The sequence below is a fragment of the Dipodomys merriami genome, unplaced genomic scaffold (genome assembly GCF_024711535.1).
Source record: "Dipodomys merriami isolate MVZ:Mamm:240054 unplaced genomic scaffold, mDipMer1.0.p SCAF_767, whole genome shotgun sequence".
NCBI lineage: Eukaryota > Metazoa > Chordata > Mammalia > Rodentia > Heteromyidae > Dipodomys > Dipodomys merriami.
This window is the reverse complement of record NW_027206365.1, coordinates 350,865-366,159: the sequence shown is the minus strand read 5'-3', so window position 1 is coordinate 366,159 and position 15,295 is coordinate 350,865. Positions and strand designations below refer to the sequence as shown.

General features: G+C 45.3%; 1 protein-coding gene across 1 annotated transcript in view; it reads right to left on the bottom strand.

Annotated features, from left to right (window-relative positions):
* LOC138818494 (inositol hexakisphosphate kinase 2) overlaps positions 1 to 11,730 on the bottom strand; it is a 30,109-nt gene extending 18,379 nt beyond the window's left edge. Inside the window, exon 1 of the mRNA XM_070009417.1 lies at positions 11,648 to 11,730. The gene's annotated coding sequence lies outside the window, so the exon portion shown is untranslated. The remainder of the gene's footprint in view (positions 1 to 11,647) is intronic.
* Positions 11,731 to 15,295: the final 3,565 nt, after the last annotated feature.

The following is a 15,295-nucleotide window of genomic DNA, read 5'->3' as shown; positions in this document are numbered from 1 at the left end:
CCTGAGCAACTGTATCCATAGCGCCACACATTCTTAGCAATGATCCGCAATGCACCTCTTTTTTCCTGAACATTCATTCATCTGGGACCTGCTGATGTAAAAATATTCCATGTAAGCAAATGTAGGTTTTTTTGTTTTTGTCGGATGTGGGGCCTGAGCCCTGTCCTTCAGCTCTTCAGCTCAAAGCTAGCTCTCTACCACTGGAGCCATAGCATGCCACTTCTGGCTTTTTCTGTTTATGTAGTACTGAGGAATTGAATCCAGGGCTTCATGCATGCAAGGCAAGCACTCTACCACTGAGCTACCTGCCCAGCCCGCAAGCTTTTAATGTGAGGACAACTAATCTTTTGGAAAATTCTCTCTTGTGGAAAAACAAGTGAGAAGACTTTTAAATGTGGCCTTAAGATTGATTAAAATCCTATCACGGTATAAAACCAATGTGAACTAGCATTCACAGATTCCATGCTGATAATGAGGTTACCTCCCAGAGACCCATCTTTTGAAGACAAAGCAAAGTCATGAGCTGGTTTTGAATAATAGGCCTGCCGAGGCAACCCTTAAGCAAAGATTCTCAGCAAGATGATGGAAAATCATTCTCTTCCCTTTACCTAAGATTCCAAAGGCAACAAATGAGATACAAACATTGATGACAAAATGAATATACAAAAAAAGTTTAAAAGCTCCAACAAGACATCTCTTATTTACCACCATGAACGCACTATCCTTCAAAACCAGTAACAGAAAACGCATGAAATTAAAAGTATTTTTTCAACTGTGTAACCAAGTATTAGGCCACCATAAAAAATATGCTTGCCAACTGTGTTTGTAACAATCTGAAAAAATGCATGATATACTCCTTAAGCAAAAGAACTAAAATACAAGCTTGTATCATCAATATTGTCTAGACCGAAAGGATTTAGAAAGAAAGAGACTGGCAAAAAGTACTAGCTATACTCATGAACTGTACACTTTAGAATGTTAAAATGGAAGAAGCTGGGCATTGTAGAGGATGTGTCTTTCATCCAGCTAGGACAGGAGGGATAAAATAAGCAGACTACTGTCTGGGTGTGGGCAAAAAACGTGAGACCGTATCTCAAAATGCCAGTATAAAAAAGGGTTAGAGGCATGAGTCAGTGGCAGAAGACCTGCCTAGCACGTGCAAGTCCCGCAATTCAAACCCAACTACTGTCAAAAGAAAAGGACTCGAAGGCTGGGAAGGTGGCTTAGTGGTAGAGTGCTTGCCTAACATACACGAAGCCCTCGGTTTTGATTGCTCAGTCGTACCACATACTCAGAAAAAGCCGGAAGTGGTGCTGTGGCTCAAGTGGTAGAGTGTTAGCCTTGAGCAAAAGAAGCTCAAGGACAGTGCCCAGACCCTGGGTTCAAGCCCCAGGACCGGCAAAAAAGAAGAAGAAAAGAAATCTTGAATGCCCTGAAATCTCACAGCTCATGCATAATTTTAATACATTTAAGATTATAAGACAAAATAATATAAAGACTGAAACAACCTATTAGGAGAGCTGTTAATAACAGAAAGTAGAAGCAATCAACTACATCAAAAGACTGACTATGCAACCCTTCTATTTTCTCTAAAGGAAGTTTTAGCTCTGCTAAAACAAAGAGGCAGTCAAGGCGGTAAAGCACTAGCCAATAAGTGAAAGCATCTGGTACTGAGTTTGAGTTCAGTCTTGGACAAAAAAAAAAGGCGAAAGAGGCAGTCAAAATGCTGCCCAAAAATGTAAAGAGGGCTGGGAAGGTGGCTCAGTGGTAGAGTGCTTACCTAGCATGCATGAGGCCTTGGGTTCGATTCCTTGTCACCACATAAACAAAAATAAGTTTAAAAATAATTTTTTTAATGTAGGAAAGCTGGGCGGGCATGGTGATGTACACCTGCAATCCCAGCACTCAGAAGGCTAAGGCTAGAGGATCCAGAGTTCAAGAACAGTCTGAGGGAGACGGAAGGGATCATAGTTGTTTAAAGATGCCATATGACTCATATCATATTAACTGCGGACACCCCAAAATATGCCCTGTACTAGGAGGCAAAATCATTATTCCCTTCTTAGTTGTATTTTCTATTTACTTACTGATTTTTAGTTCTAGGGATGGAACCTGGAGCCTCACACATTCTAAACAGGTGCTTTACTGCTGAGCTATATTCCTAGATCTCAAATTTCTTGAAATATTCTCAAATTCGGAGCATATGCTACTTTTACAACTGGGAGAAAAAAATAATTAGGCTGGGGGAGGATTCACAAGATTGAAATAGGAAAACACAGATGGGTGCCCAGCTCGTGAAGGTTTTAAATCCATCCACAAGAAAGTAAACATGGAAGCAGTCCACTGTGTGGGCGAATAGCTTCACTCAGAGATGGAGATGCTGGGAGGTAACCACACACGCATGAGTGATGACGACGACCTAGCACCCACCAGGCACAGGAAGGCCAAGGAGGCAGTAACCAATCCCCAGCCTTCCATGACACTCCAACAGAACAACAGAATATGACTTTGCCAAAAATGAGATCTCCTGTTTGGCTTTTTTTTTTAATGTGGTACTGAGGAATCAAACCCAGGGCTTCATGCATCTGCTAGGCAAGCACTCTACCACTAAGCCACCTTCCCAGTCCACCATTTATGGCTTTTCTAAGACAAGGTCTCACTAAGTAGCCCAGGCTGGCTTCATACTATCAATCCTCCTGCCTTAGCAGGGATACTAGAATCATAAGAACCATTTGCCGCAGAGAACAGTTTAATGAGCACTACTGGCCAAGCAGTTGCTCACACCTGTAATCCTAGCTACTCCTGAGGCTGAGATCTGAGGGATGAAGTTCAAAGTCAGCCTGAGTAAGGAAAGCATGTGAGATTCTTGATCTCCAATAATCAAGCCAGAAGTAGAGCTGTGGCTCAAATGTTAAGAGTGCTAGCTTTAAGCAAAAAAGCACAGGGACTATTACCTGGTCTTGAGTTCAAGCCATAGAACCAGCACAAAAACAAACAAAAAGGAAAGGTTAAGACTCTGGTTGCACACATGTAGAAGGACAGTAGCAGCAGGAGTAAGTACTTACTGCCATTTTCTCTGTAACAAAATACTTTGTTGTACTATCTGACTAAAAGTACAAATGAAGAGCTATATATTCCTATATATATTAGAAGCACATACAGAAAAAAATTTTTGAAAGAAAATACTAAAACTTCATTTGAGGGCTACAAGCGACGTACCTCAGTGGCAAAGTATTTGCCTAGCTGTGGCTACCCTAGAGCTGAAGAGCTCAGGGACAGCACCCAGGCCCAGAGTTCAAGCCCCATGATCAACCAAAAAAAAAGTATTTGCTTAGCTAGTGCAATGTCCTTGGTTTGCTCCCCAGTACCAAAAAAAGAAAAAAAACAAAAACAAAAAGAACCCCACTTCATTCGAAAACAATTACTGCTTTAGAAAGTTCTCAATCTTTGTTTCACATCACAAAAATGTTTCAGGCAACTTAGCATGCTCACAAAATTAGTATTGGGAGCCAGACACCAGTGGCTCATGCCTGTCACCCTAGCTACTCAGGAGGCTGAGATCTGAGGATCGAGGTTCAAAGCTAGCCAGGGCAGGTTAATCTCCAATTAATCACCAGAAAACTGGAAGTGGCACTGTGACTCAAGTGGTAGAGTGCTCACCTTGAGCTAACGAGCTGAGGGACAGCGCCCAGGCCCAGAGTTCAAGCCCCACACTGACAAAAAAAAAAAAAAAAATACTGGGTTATGGAAAGATGTGAAAACCAAAAGTGGGGGTTGAGGGCTGGGATGTAGCTCAGTGGCAAAGCGCTTGCCTAGCAAGTGCAACGTCCTGGGTTCGATCCCCAGTACCAAAAAAGAAAAGACAAAAAAAAAATACAGTTAAAAAAAAAAAAAACAAAACAAAAGTGGGGGTTGAACATAGTAGTACATGGCAGTAATCCCAACTACTTGGGAGGATCATAGTTTGAGGCCAGCCTGAATAGTGGTGAGGCCCTGCCAGTCTCAACCAATGAACCTATTACGGGCACAGTGGTATGCCTATCTAGCAAGCATGAGTCCTAAATTCAAATTCCCCAATCCCAATACTACCTGCACAGGTGCATGCGCACTCAAAAGAGAGAAGAGGTGAGGGAGGGAATGAGATTAACACTGCCATCACAGTCTAAGCCTGAAGAGATAATAGTAGGAGCATCCCAGCCAGAGCTATAAGCCCCCAGAAAGCCAAGGGATCAAAATCCCCTCCACCATCCCTCAGACTGGGCTTCCTTGTCTTATGGGCCTTTTTCACTCAGGTAGACATAGGCTTCAGGTTCTGGATCCCACTGCCCCCCCCACACACACACAAAATGTTCAAAGGCTACTGTTTCTAGACATTTGTCCCACCTGGCACAATGGCTCTCACCTTGCCCACTCCACTGCACACCTGATAGGGAACAGTGTACTAAACCCACAGCCTGATGATACCCCAGCCACAGAAGAACTAAGGAAGAGGAGATGGCAGTAAACCAGGGCTTCATCGGTGCCTAGGTATAACGCATTTCCCTTACGGGAAAATAACCAACTCTTTAGAGATCTCCAGGATCTGAAAAACGCACACTCCCCAATGAACTCAGCATGTAATCTGGGGAGTAGGAACCACAGATCCTGACTTTTGAAATGTTGCTTACAGGGTAGCAGACAAGAGACATGAGACAGATACCGGTTCTTTGCCAGAACAAACATTTTCTTTTGTTTGTTTTGTTTTTTTGTCAGTCATGGGGCCTGAACTCTGGGCCTGGGCGCTGTCCCTCAGCTCTTCAGCTCAAGGTTAGCACCCTACCACTTGAGCCAAAAGTGCCACTTCCAGCTTTTTCTGCTTATGTGGTGCTGAGGATTTGAACCCAGGGCCTCATGCATGCAAGGCAAGCGCTCTACCACTGAGCCACCTTCCCAGCCCCACAAACGTGTTTTTGATTCACGAAGTTAAGTGATAATTGAGAAGATACTGAATTGAGCTGCAGATATTCACATATAAGAGAATGTTGGTCACACACTGAAGGAGAAGCAGACAGTTGGGAGGCAGACTAAATTTAATCTGAAAAAAAAAAAAAACTGTGGAATTACATATAGAGGATGAAGGACTAATTACAAGCCACTTGTAACAAAATGGTCCAACATCAGCATGAAAAGATATCCATAAAAAGGCACAAAGAAGCTGGGTACCAGTGGCTCACACCTGTAATTCTAGCTACTCAGGAGGCTGAGATCGGAGCTCAAAGCTAGCCTAGGAAGGAAAACCTGTGAGACACTCATCTCCGCTAAAACTCGCCCCCCAAAAAGCTAGAAGTGGAGCTGTGGCTCAAGTGGTAGAGCTCTAGCCTTCAGCAAAAAGGTCAGTGACACCACCCAGGCCCTAAGTTCAAACCCCAGGACAAGCACACACGCATGCGCACACACGCATGCACACACACGTGCACACACACACGACACAAGGAGCAGGACACCCTACAGACTTCTGGAAGCCAAGACTACGCTCCTTCCTCCTTTGAACCATATGACACAGAGGGAGGAGGGTTTCTTACCAGGAGGCCCTTCAGGCCCCCAGAAGTTCAAAGAGTTTCTGTTGAAAGCCGTTGTATTTTTTTAAAATTAATTTTGTTATTGTTAAGGTGTTGCATAGAAGGGTAACCATGTCGTAAATCAGGTAATGAGTATGTTTCTTTGTCTGAATATTACCCCCTTCTTTTACTTTCCCCATTTCCCCCTCCCAATCCTGCCCAAATTATACACACCATTTTCCACAAACAGCATGATTGCCATTTGTTCACCCTTCCTCCTCATTTTCTGCACATCTCCTTTACTCCCCTCCTCAAACGATAAACAACCCAAAGCAAAAACAAACACCACTGCCCTTACAACCACCACCACCACCAATAAAAGGTTAAAATGTGTTTGTGACTTTAACTATTACTATCCTTCAATATTGTGAAATTTGTGAAATGTATGTATCACTTAATCTCAATTAAAATTACTTTAAAAAAACACACAAAAAAACATGTTTCCATTTCCAGGGATTCACAGATATTTTTTTTTTTTTTCCATCAGTCGTAAGGCTTGAACTCTGTGCTTGGGCGCTGCCCCTGAGCTCTTTATCTCAAGGCTAGCATTCTACCCCTTGAGCCACAGAGCCATTTCTGGTTTTCTGGTGGTTAACTGGAGAAAGGAATCTCACAGTCTTCCCTACCCGGACTGGCTTTGAACCGCAATCCTGACATCTCATCCTCCTGAGTAGCTAAGATTATAGGCACGAGCCACTGGCGCCCGGCTAGCTCTTGTTTTTTTTTTTGTTTTTGGTTTGAGTCCGGTTGTGGGGCCTGAACTCTGGGCCTAGGCGCTGTCCCTCACCTCTTCAGCTCAAGGCTAGCACTCTACCACTTAAGCCACAGCGCCACTTCCAGCGTTTTCTTTTTGCTTATGTGGTGCTGGGGAATCGAACCCAGGGCCTCATGCATGCAAGGCAAGCGCTCTATCACTGGGCCACCTTCCCAGCCCCTAGCTCTTGTTTTTTTGAAGCCATGTCTCATGCTGGGCTCATATTTGCACTCCTCCTGGGTGTGCAACACTGTGCATTTGTAGATGAGCTTCCATGGTTCCTTAATTTACCAAAAAGACAAGTAAAAGCAGCTCCCTCACATCCAACCACCTAACAGCCAAAAGGTCTCAAAAGCACAGGGAATGATGAGCAAAAGCCAGCATATGGAAAATACTACCAGATGGCTGTGTCAAAAGAGTACAGGAAAAACAGAGCAAGTACATAATTTGAAAAGATAAAACAGTCATTTCAAGCAAGTGCTATGAGCAGATCAGAAATGATGCCAAGGTTATTGTTCAGACAAGGAGCACTGGAGAAGCCTTAAAAAAAATTTAAGGAAGCTGGGTGCCAGTGGCTCACGCCTGTAATCCTGGCTATTCAGGAAGCTGAGATCTGAGGATCATGGTTCAAAGCCAACCTGGGTAGGAAAGTCTGTGAGACTCTGATCTCCAATAAACCACCAGAAAACAGAAAGTGGCGCTATGGCTCAAGTGGTAAAGCGCTCGCTTTGAGCTGAAGAGCTGAGGGACAGCGCCCAGGCCCAGAGTTCAAGCCCCATGACCAAAAAAATAAAAATAAGGAAGGGGCTGGGAAGGTGGCTCAGTGGTAGAGTGCTTGCCTCACATGCATGAGGCCCTGGGTTCGATTCCTCAGCACCACATAAGCAGAAAAAAAAAGAAGTGGCACTGTGGTTCAAGTGGTAGAGCTAGACTTGAGCTGAAGAGCTGAGGGACAGCACCCAGGCGGAGTTCAAGCCCCATGGCCAACAAAAAAAAAAAAAGTAAAAATTAGGAATTATCTTTTTTGTTGTTGTTGTTTGTGGGGTTTAAGAGCTGTCTGGGAGATTTTCTGCTCAGGGCTATTGCTCTACCATTTTGAGCCATAGCTCTACTTTTGGCTCTTTTTTTTTTTTTTTAGCAGTTTATTAGAGATAAAAGAGTCTGTCACAGACTTTCCTGCCCAGACTGGCTTCAAACCATGATCCTTAGACCTCAGTCTCTTGCTAGGATTATAGGTATAAGCCACCAACATCTGGCTTTGTCCATAATTTTTACTACAGGACTTGAATTCAGGGCCTGGGAGTCCTCAGCTTTATTTCCTCAAAGCTGATGTTTTACCACATGAGCCATGGCCCTACATCCAGCTTTCTGGTGGTTAACTGGAGATACCAGTCCCTGGACTTTCCTGCCCATACTAGGTTTTTTGTTGTTGTTGTTCTTGTTTCTTGTTGTTGTTTAATTTTTATTTTTTGTGAACATACTGTACAGAGGGGTTACAATTACATGGGCAAGATAATGAGTACATTTCTTATCAAGCATTGCAGCCTCCTCCTTTGTTTACCCTTCACATCCCTTCCCAGCCTCCCCCCGCCCCCCCACCCAAATCCCCCCCCCCCCGTTTTTTGTTTTGGTTGGTTATGGGGCTTGAACTCTGGGCCTGGGCACTGTCCCCGTGCTCTTCAGCTCAAGGCGAGCGCTCTACAGCTTGAGCCACAATGCCATTTCCGGTTTTCTAGTGGTTTTTATTGGAGGTAAGAGTCTCACAGTCTCCTTCCCCGGGCTGGCTTTGAACCGCAATCCTAAAATCTCAGCCTCCTGAGTAGACAGGATTACAGGCATAAGCCACTGGCGCCCAGCTTCCCATGCTGGTTTTGAACTGAGATGCTCAGCTCAGCCTCCTGAGTAACTAGGATTCAGGCATGAGCCACTAGCACCCTGCAAGAATTACTATTCTTAAAGACAGAATAATGGCAGTATAGATTCTATGGCCAGCTCCTCTTTCAAAGATATACAGTAAAATATGAATAGCATAACACTTCTGGGGGCTGAGACATATATAGCTCAGTCATTGGAGGTGCGATTGAAAAGGCCTAAAATAAACAAACACATAAAAACTTTTCTTAAAGTTGAAACAATATTGGGCAGGAATTACTTACAATATTTGGCAGGAATTGGTTAACTGATGAAGCTGGTGGTGAGTGACAAATCCAACCATGCTTTAATCTGACAGATCATCTTTTCCTTCAAACTCAGAGGTGAAACTTAAATTCTACTTTCATTTCTTTGCCATTAGAATATGCTGGAAAACGCCTAATTTTATTACATGGCACATAGAAAGGCAAAAACTTTTTTAAAAAAGTCTTAAATCTTATTTTTTGTGATACAAAAAGGTGCTTAGCCGGGTGCTGGTGGCTCACCCCTGAAATACTAGCTACTTGGGGCTGAGATCTGAGGTTTGCAGTTCAAAGCCAGCCCAGGTAGGAAAGTCCCACCAGAAAACTAGAAGTGGTTCAAGGGATAGAGAACACTCACCTTGAGCTGAAGAGCTGAGGGACAGCACCCAAGCCCAGAGCACCCAAGCCCAGAGTTCAAACTCTACAATCAACAACAACAACAACAAAAAAAAAAAAATGCCCAAAAAAGCAGCTTAGGGACAATGCCTAGGCCCACAGTTCAAGGCCCAGGACCAAAAAGAAGGGTGTTCAACTTGTTTTTGTTATCTTGCTGCATAGTCTAGGAGGGCCCCAGAACTTGGGTGGTGGGGCTTGAACTCAGGGCCTGGGCATTGTCCCTGAGTTCTTTTGCTCAAGGCTAGCGCTATACCACTTTGAGCTACAGCACCACTTCTGGGTTTTTTGAATGGTTAATAGGAGATAACATAGCTATGTTTCTGCCCAAGCTGGCTTCCAACCGAGATCCTCAGATTTCAGTCTCCTAGAGTAGCTAGGATTACAGGCATGAGCCACTCGAGCCAAGCCCCTAGAACTTCTAATATGGACCAGGCTGTCTTTGAACTCATGATCTACCTACTTCAGCCTCTTAAGATCTGAGATTACAGATATGGACCACCACACTTGGCATCAACTTGTTCTTTAAATAATCATCTCATCAAATAAAACAAACAAACCTTGGCTTAAAATTCTTCCCAAAGCATCCTCTTTATGAACCTAACAATGGAAAATTTTCATCTCAGCAACTTGGCCTCAGGGAGGAGACTCAAGCTCATCACTGTTGCCTAGATACTAGTGACATCTCGGAAGCTCCCACAACCCACTGCAAGGGAGACAGGCTAGGGTTCAGCAATCAGTGATTGCTCCTTTCTGGCACGTTCCAATGTTTGGAGATACAGGGTTGGTATACAGTGTTCTGGTCTGTCACCATGGAAGCTTTGAAGCACAAAGGAAGACTACAGCATCTGATAAACTGGTTTCTACGATTACATCAACTCTAGTTTCTAGTCCTTAGCTACTTGATTTCTAGCAATACTTGTAAATTCTACTCTAAAAGCACAATGCAGGTAAAACAATCTGAATGCATTAACAGTACAATTGACTTTTCTGCAAAAAAAGTTGCTACACAATCAACTGTCCTACTTGTGTTAAATGTGATAAAAGTATTCATTTTGACATTTCTGACTTTGATAGTGGTTAAAAACACCACCACCTGTGGGTTTCTTTTAAGACGTAACACCAAGTTACAAGATGCAATTATAACAACCCCACAAACAACTTACGTAAATAAGTATCTCAGTCCATGTAAGATATTATCCTGTTAAAGATGCAAATACAGCAAACATTTTAAATACTAGGATTGAACAAAATTACTGTAATCGAGGTCTTTCTTTAAAGTGAATTTGTGCAACTGCTCATTTTCAATATTTTGGTTACTTTTCAAAAGTGTCAGTAGTGCATCTTAAAATTCTTCTTCAGGGTCTGGTAATGTGGCTCAGTGGTACAGTGCTTGCCTAGCATGCATAACACCCTGGTTCAGTTCCTCAGTGTCACATAAACAGAAAAGGCCTTGAAGTGGCACTGTGGCTCAAATGGTAGAGTGCTAGCAATGAGCAAAAGAAGCTCAGGAACAATGCCCAGGCCCTGAGTTCAAGCTCCAGGACTGACAAAAAACAAAACAAACAAAAAAACTATTCTTCAAAATGATCCTTTTATTCATACTCTTTGTACCTTTTCCTAGTAAAACCGATTCTAAGCAGCAAGTATTTACCCTACTATTTAAGAGTACTAGATTTGACTGGATTCTACATCTGCTTTTCACCTGTTTTTCTGGTAGTACAGCTTTTCGGGTTTGGGAGTTGTTTTTGTTTTGTTTTTTCCAAAAATTATCACAGAACAGTTACCATTCAAAGTGTCAGTTTATAAGTATAATGCATTTGTATTGATAGAGGTTATGGAAATGGGTTAAAATCCTGAAGTCATTAAGGATGCCAAAGATACACACACACACACACACACACACACACACACACACACACACACACACACAGAGCAATCTGCAATCAAATGTGAAACAAAAACTCTACTCAAGGTGAACACATCAGTATATGGAAGGCATCTTTTTTAAAAGATGTTTCCAAAACCACTAAGATCGGATGCGCAACCTCTCCCTACACACATACACATACACATACACATACACATACACACACTCCTATCAAATATGAGGTGATTGGGCCTCAGTGGCATTCAACAACCCAAAATGGCTGCACCAGCTATGGAGCCCCGATCCCTCACTCCCCCCCCCCCACACCCTTCCCGTCACCACAAACCATACCTGAGGTGCTGACCCAAAGATGGGGGGGACCCTGCCCTCCCCATCCCCAATAACCTGGGAAATCATGGCCGCCAATGACCTTCTCGCCCCCCCAACCCCCTCCAAATGATACAGGAGATTTCTTCCAGAAAACAGAGAAAACACGGCCCTTCCCACCCCCCCCAGCACTCAGCCCCCCCCCCCCGCCCCATGACTGGGGATTCTGTCCCTCCCCTCAAGGGGGGGAATATCTTCTCTCCTCTATGATCTAAAGGTAGATGATGGATAGATGGATGGATGGATGGATGGATGGATGGACAGACAGACATCTTCACACAGGGTCAGGGAGAATCTGGTTCCACGAAGATGGAGAGACATCTCCCTCACAATGACAGCGGGAGACACCCCCCCACCTCACCAAATGAAGAAACGCTCAGTGACAACCACGACACGTTAAAACAAAAACAAAAAGCGTCCCCTCAAGACTCCGGAGGCGACCCAGTCAGAGGCCCGGCCGAGCGGGCGTTACCTGTGCAGCCACAGCCCGGTCCCGCGGCGCTTCCGTCCTATTGTTTCTCTTCCACCAAAATGGCTGCGCCGCTCGGAGCCCCGCCCCCCCCGCGCCTCGCTCCCAGGATCCTCTCACGATTGGCTGACACCAGCAGCCGCGCACGCGGACTGGGTAACCCGAAAGGCGCTGTTGCTAAGGCGCTAGGATTCGCTGTGGTGACTTCCGGAAGGGGCGGGGGGCGCAGTGGGCGTGGTCAACACGGGGAGGAGGGGTTGGGGAAAACGGGCGTGGCCAAGCAAGGGGCGGAGCATTGTTCTCTAACTGGAGGATTGGCCGAGGGAATCAGGTGCTTGGTTGGAGTGACAGACGGGTTACGTGGGAATGAGTCAACTGCGGGACGCGTGGGAGACAGGTAGATCGTTTAATAGTCCTGGTTGGCCTGGCAATGAGGTGCTTTCCCCAGGATGCGGGAAATGGCAGGGCCAACATCCAGAGGCAAACTGGGAAGTTGGGCATGCTAGCCCATGGATGGACAGGCCTGGATTGTGAACAGTTGTTAAGAGACATACACGGTAGTTTCTGCCTGTCATCCTAGCTAACTCAGGAAGCTGAGATCTGAGGATCCTGGTTCGAAGCCAGCACAGGCAGAAAGGTGCATGAGATTCTATTTTATTTTATATTTTTGGGTCCGGTCGTGGGGCCTGAACTCGGCCTGAGTGTTGTCCCTCAGCTCTTCAGCTCAAGGCTAGCACTCTACCACTTGAGCCACAGCGTCACTTCCGGCTTTTTTTCTTTTTGCATATGTGGTGCTGGGGAATCGAACCCAGGGCCTCATGCATGCAAGGCAAGAGCTCTACCACTGAGCCACCTTCCCAGCCCATGCATGAGATTCTAATCTGTAATAAACTACTAAGAAAAAAAAAAAGCCTGAGGTGGCTCTGTGGCTCGAGTGGTAGAGGTAGCCTTGAGCAAAAGAAGCTCAGGGACAGCACCCAGGCCCTGAGTTCAAGTTCCAGGACTGGTAGGGAGGAGGGGGCTGGTGACTTAAGCCTATAATTCTAGTGACTCAGGAACATGAGATCTGAGGATCCTAATTGGAAACTAGACCAAGCAAATAGGTCTGTGAGATTCTTACCTCCAATTAACCAGAAAAACAAACAAACAAACAAAAGATTAAAAAAAACTGCAAATGGAGGTGTAGCTCAAGTAGTAGAGCACCAGGTTTGAGCCAAAAAACCAAGCAAGAGCACAAAGCACTGAGGTTGAGCCACCAATACTGGTATGTATATACACACACACACACACACACACACACACACACACACACACAGCTGTAGAGAGTACACAAAAACAGTAGATGGTGGACAAAGGTGGCTCAAGTGGGAGAGTGCTAGCCTTAAGCTGAAGAGCTGAGGGACAGTGCCCAAGCCCAGAGTTCAGGCCCCAGGACAACAACAACAACAAAAAGTTATGTAAAAAGTACTTGTGTGGGCTGGGAATGTGGCTTAATGGTAGAGTGCTTGCCTTGGGTTCACTTCCTCAGTACCACATAAACAGAAAAAATGGTGCTCAACTGGTAAAGTGCTAGTAGCCTTGAGCAAAAGAAGCTCAAGGACAGTGTCCAGGCCCTGATTTCAAGCCCAGGTCTGGCCAAAAAAAAAAAAAAAGTGCATGTGGAAGGGTGGACAGAGGGGTGACAGTAGAGCCTGCTGTGTGGATTCTTTTATCTTTGGGAGTTGTGGGGCTTGAACTCTGGGCCTGGGTGCTGTCCCTCAGCTCTTCAGCTCAAGGCTAGTGCTCTACCACTTGAGCCACAGTGCCAACTTCCAGCCTTTTCTGTGTATGTGGTGCTGGGGAATTGAACCCAGGGTTTCATGCATGCTAGGCAAGCACTCTACCACTCAGCCACATTCCCAACCTCATCAACTCCATTCTTACTAAGTCTGAAGTCTTCCCCGATCCCTCACTGCCTCAGGGTTACCTATGCAACTTTCAGTGGAAAACATGGGAAGACTCACGTCTCCCTCACCCTCTTTGAACGCGGGCCATGGAGGAAGGGAGGAACTGGCTGTGGCTGCTACAAACCATTCCTTAAGATATTTTCCCAGAACCCAAAGGCAGGAAAATTACTAAGAAAAGGATCCTACAAAGACCAGAGTGGAGGTGGTTTCCAGCACGTCCTAGACACGCACACATTGTCCCCAACACGTCCAGACAGTACAAAGCCTGGAGGGGACAACTAAGAAATTCCCATTGTATTGGAAGACTGCCCAGGCTGGGTGAGCTCCACCCCTTACACTCTTACTGTGTCCTTAGCTGACACTTTTTGTTTGTGAGCCTGTACTTTGAACTTGTTCTCTCACACAAGGCTAGAAGCCCTCCCTGGGTTAGGGAATAAGAGTCTAACCCTGCTGGGGCTAAGTTAGGAGACCAGTTCTGTGTCAGAGGAGAGGTAGTGAGCCAGACATTCCAGTAGTGGACCGAACACAGGACAGAGATTATTATGGCAGCAGTTGGACCCCAACCCCTTTCTGGGGTTGGCCCTTGATCCTTCATAGGTGAGTGAGGGACCTCTAGGCAAAGCCAGGGACTGCAACAAGGTGGACATTCTCCAGAAATCTGACACTTTTTTTGTTGCTGTTGTTGGTCCTGGGGCCTGAACTCTGGGCCTGGATGCTGTCCCTCAGCTCTTCAGCTCAAGGCTAGAGCTCTTCCACCCGAGCCACAGTGCCACTTCTGGCTTTTTCTGTTTATGATGGGCAGGCCAGGTGCTGGTGGCTCATGTCTGGAATCCTAGCTACTCAGGAGTCTGAGTCCTGAAGATCCAGGTTCAAAGCCAGCCTGAGCAGTTAAGTCTGTGAGACTCTTATCTCCAATTAGCCACCAGAAAACCAGAAGTGGTGCTGTATATCAAGTGGTAGAGTGCTCGCCTTGAGCTGAAGAGCTCAGGGACAGTGCCCAGGTCCAGAGTTCAAGCCCCATGACTGACAAAACAAAACAAAAACACTCGAGGATAGCATAGCTCTCAGGCCCTGGTTCAAACCCCACAGCCAAAATCAAAACAACACAAACCAGAGGTGCAATCTAAGGGCCAGTATGAGGGTTCCAATCTATTCTTCTCTGGCCAGCAGGAATTGTTAGCAGAATGGGGCCACCTTGAGATTAGGGTAGTTCTCTAAGTTTCAGGGTTTGAGGAGCACAAGCTCCCATTCAACTACATCCTTGTGGACCAAAGCTTCAGCCTAGGCAAGCATCAGTGGTTCACACCTACAATCCTAGCTACTCAGGAGGCTGAGATCTGAGGATTGTGGTTTGAAGGCAGCCTGACAGGAAAGCCTGTGACTTACAATTAACTAGCAAAAAAACCTCAAAGTGGATCTGTGGCTTAAGAGATAAAACACAAGCTCTGAGTCAGAAAGCTCAGGGACAGTGCTCAGGCCCTGAGTTCAAGCTCTAGGACTGTCACCAAAAAAAGAGAGAGAGAGAGAGAGAGAAAGAAAAGTCTGTGAGACTTTTATTCTTAATTAACAAGCAAAAACTAGAAGTGGAAGTGTAACTCAAGTGATAAAAGTACCAGCCATGAGCAAAAACAGTTATGCTAGACATGCCTAGAATCCTAAACTACTCAAGAGGCTGAGATCTGAGGATTGTAGTTTAAAGCTAGCC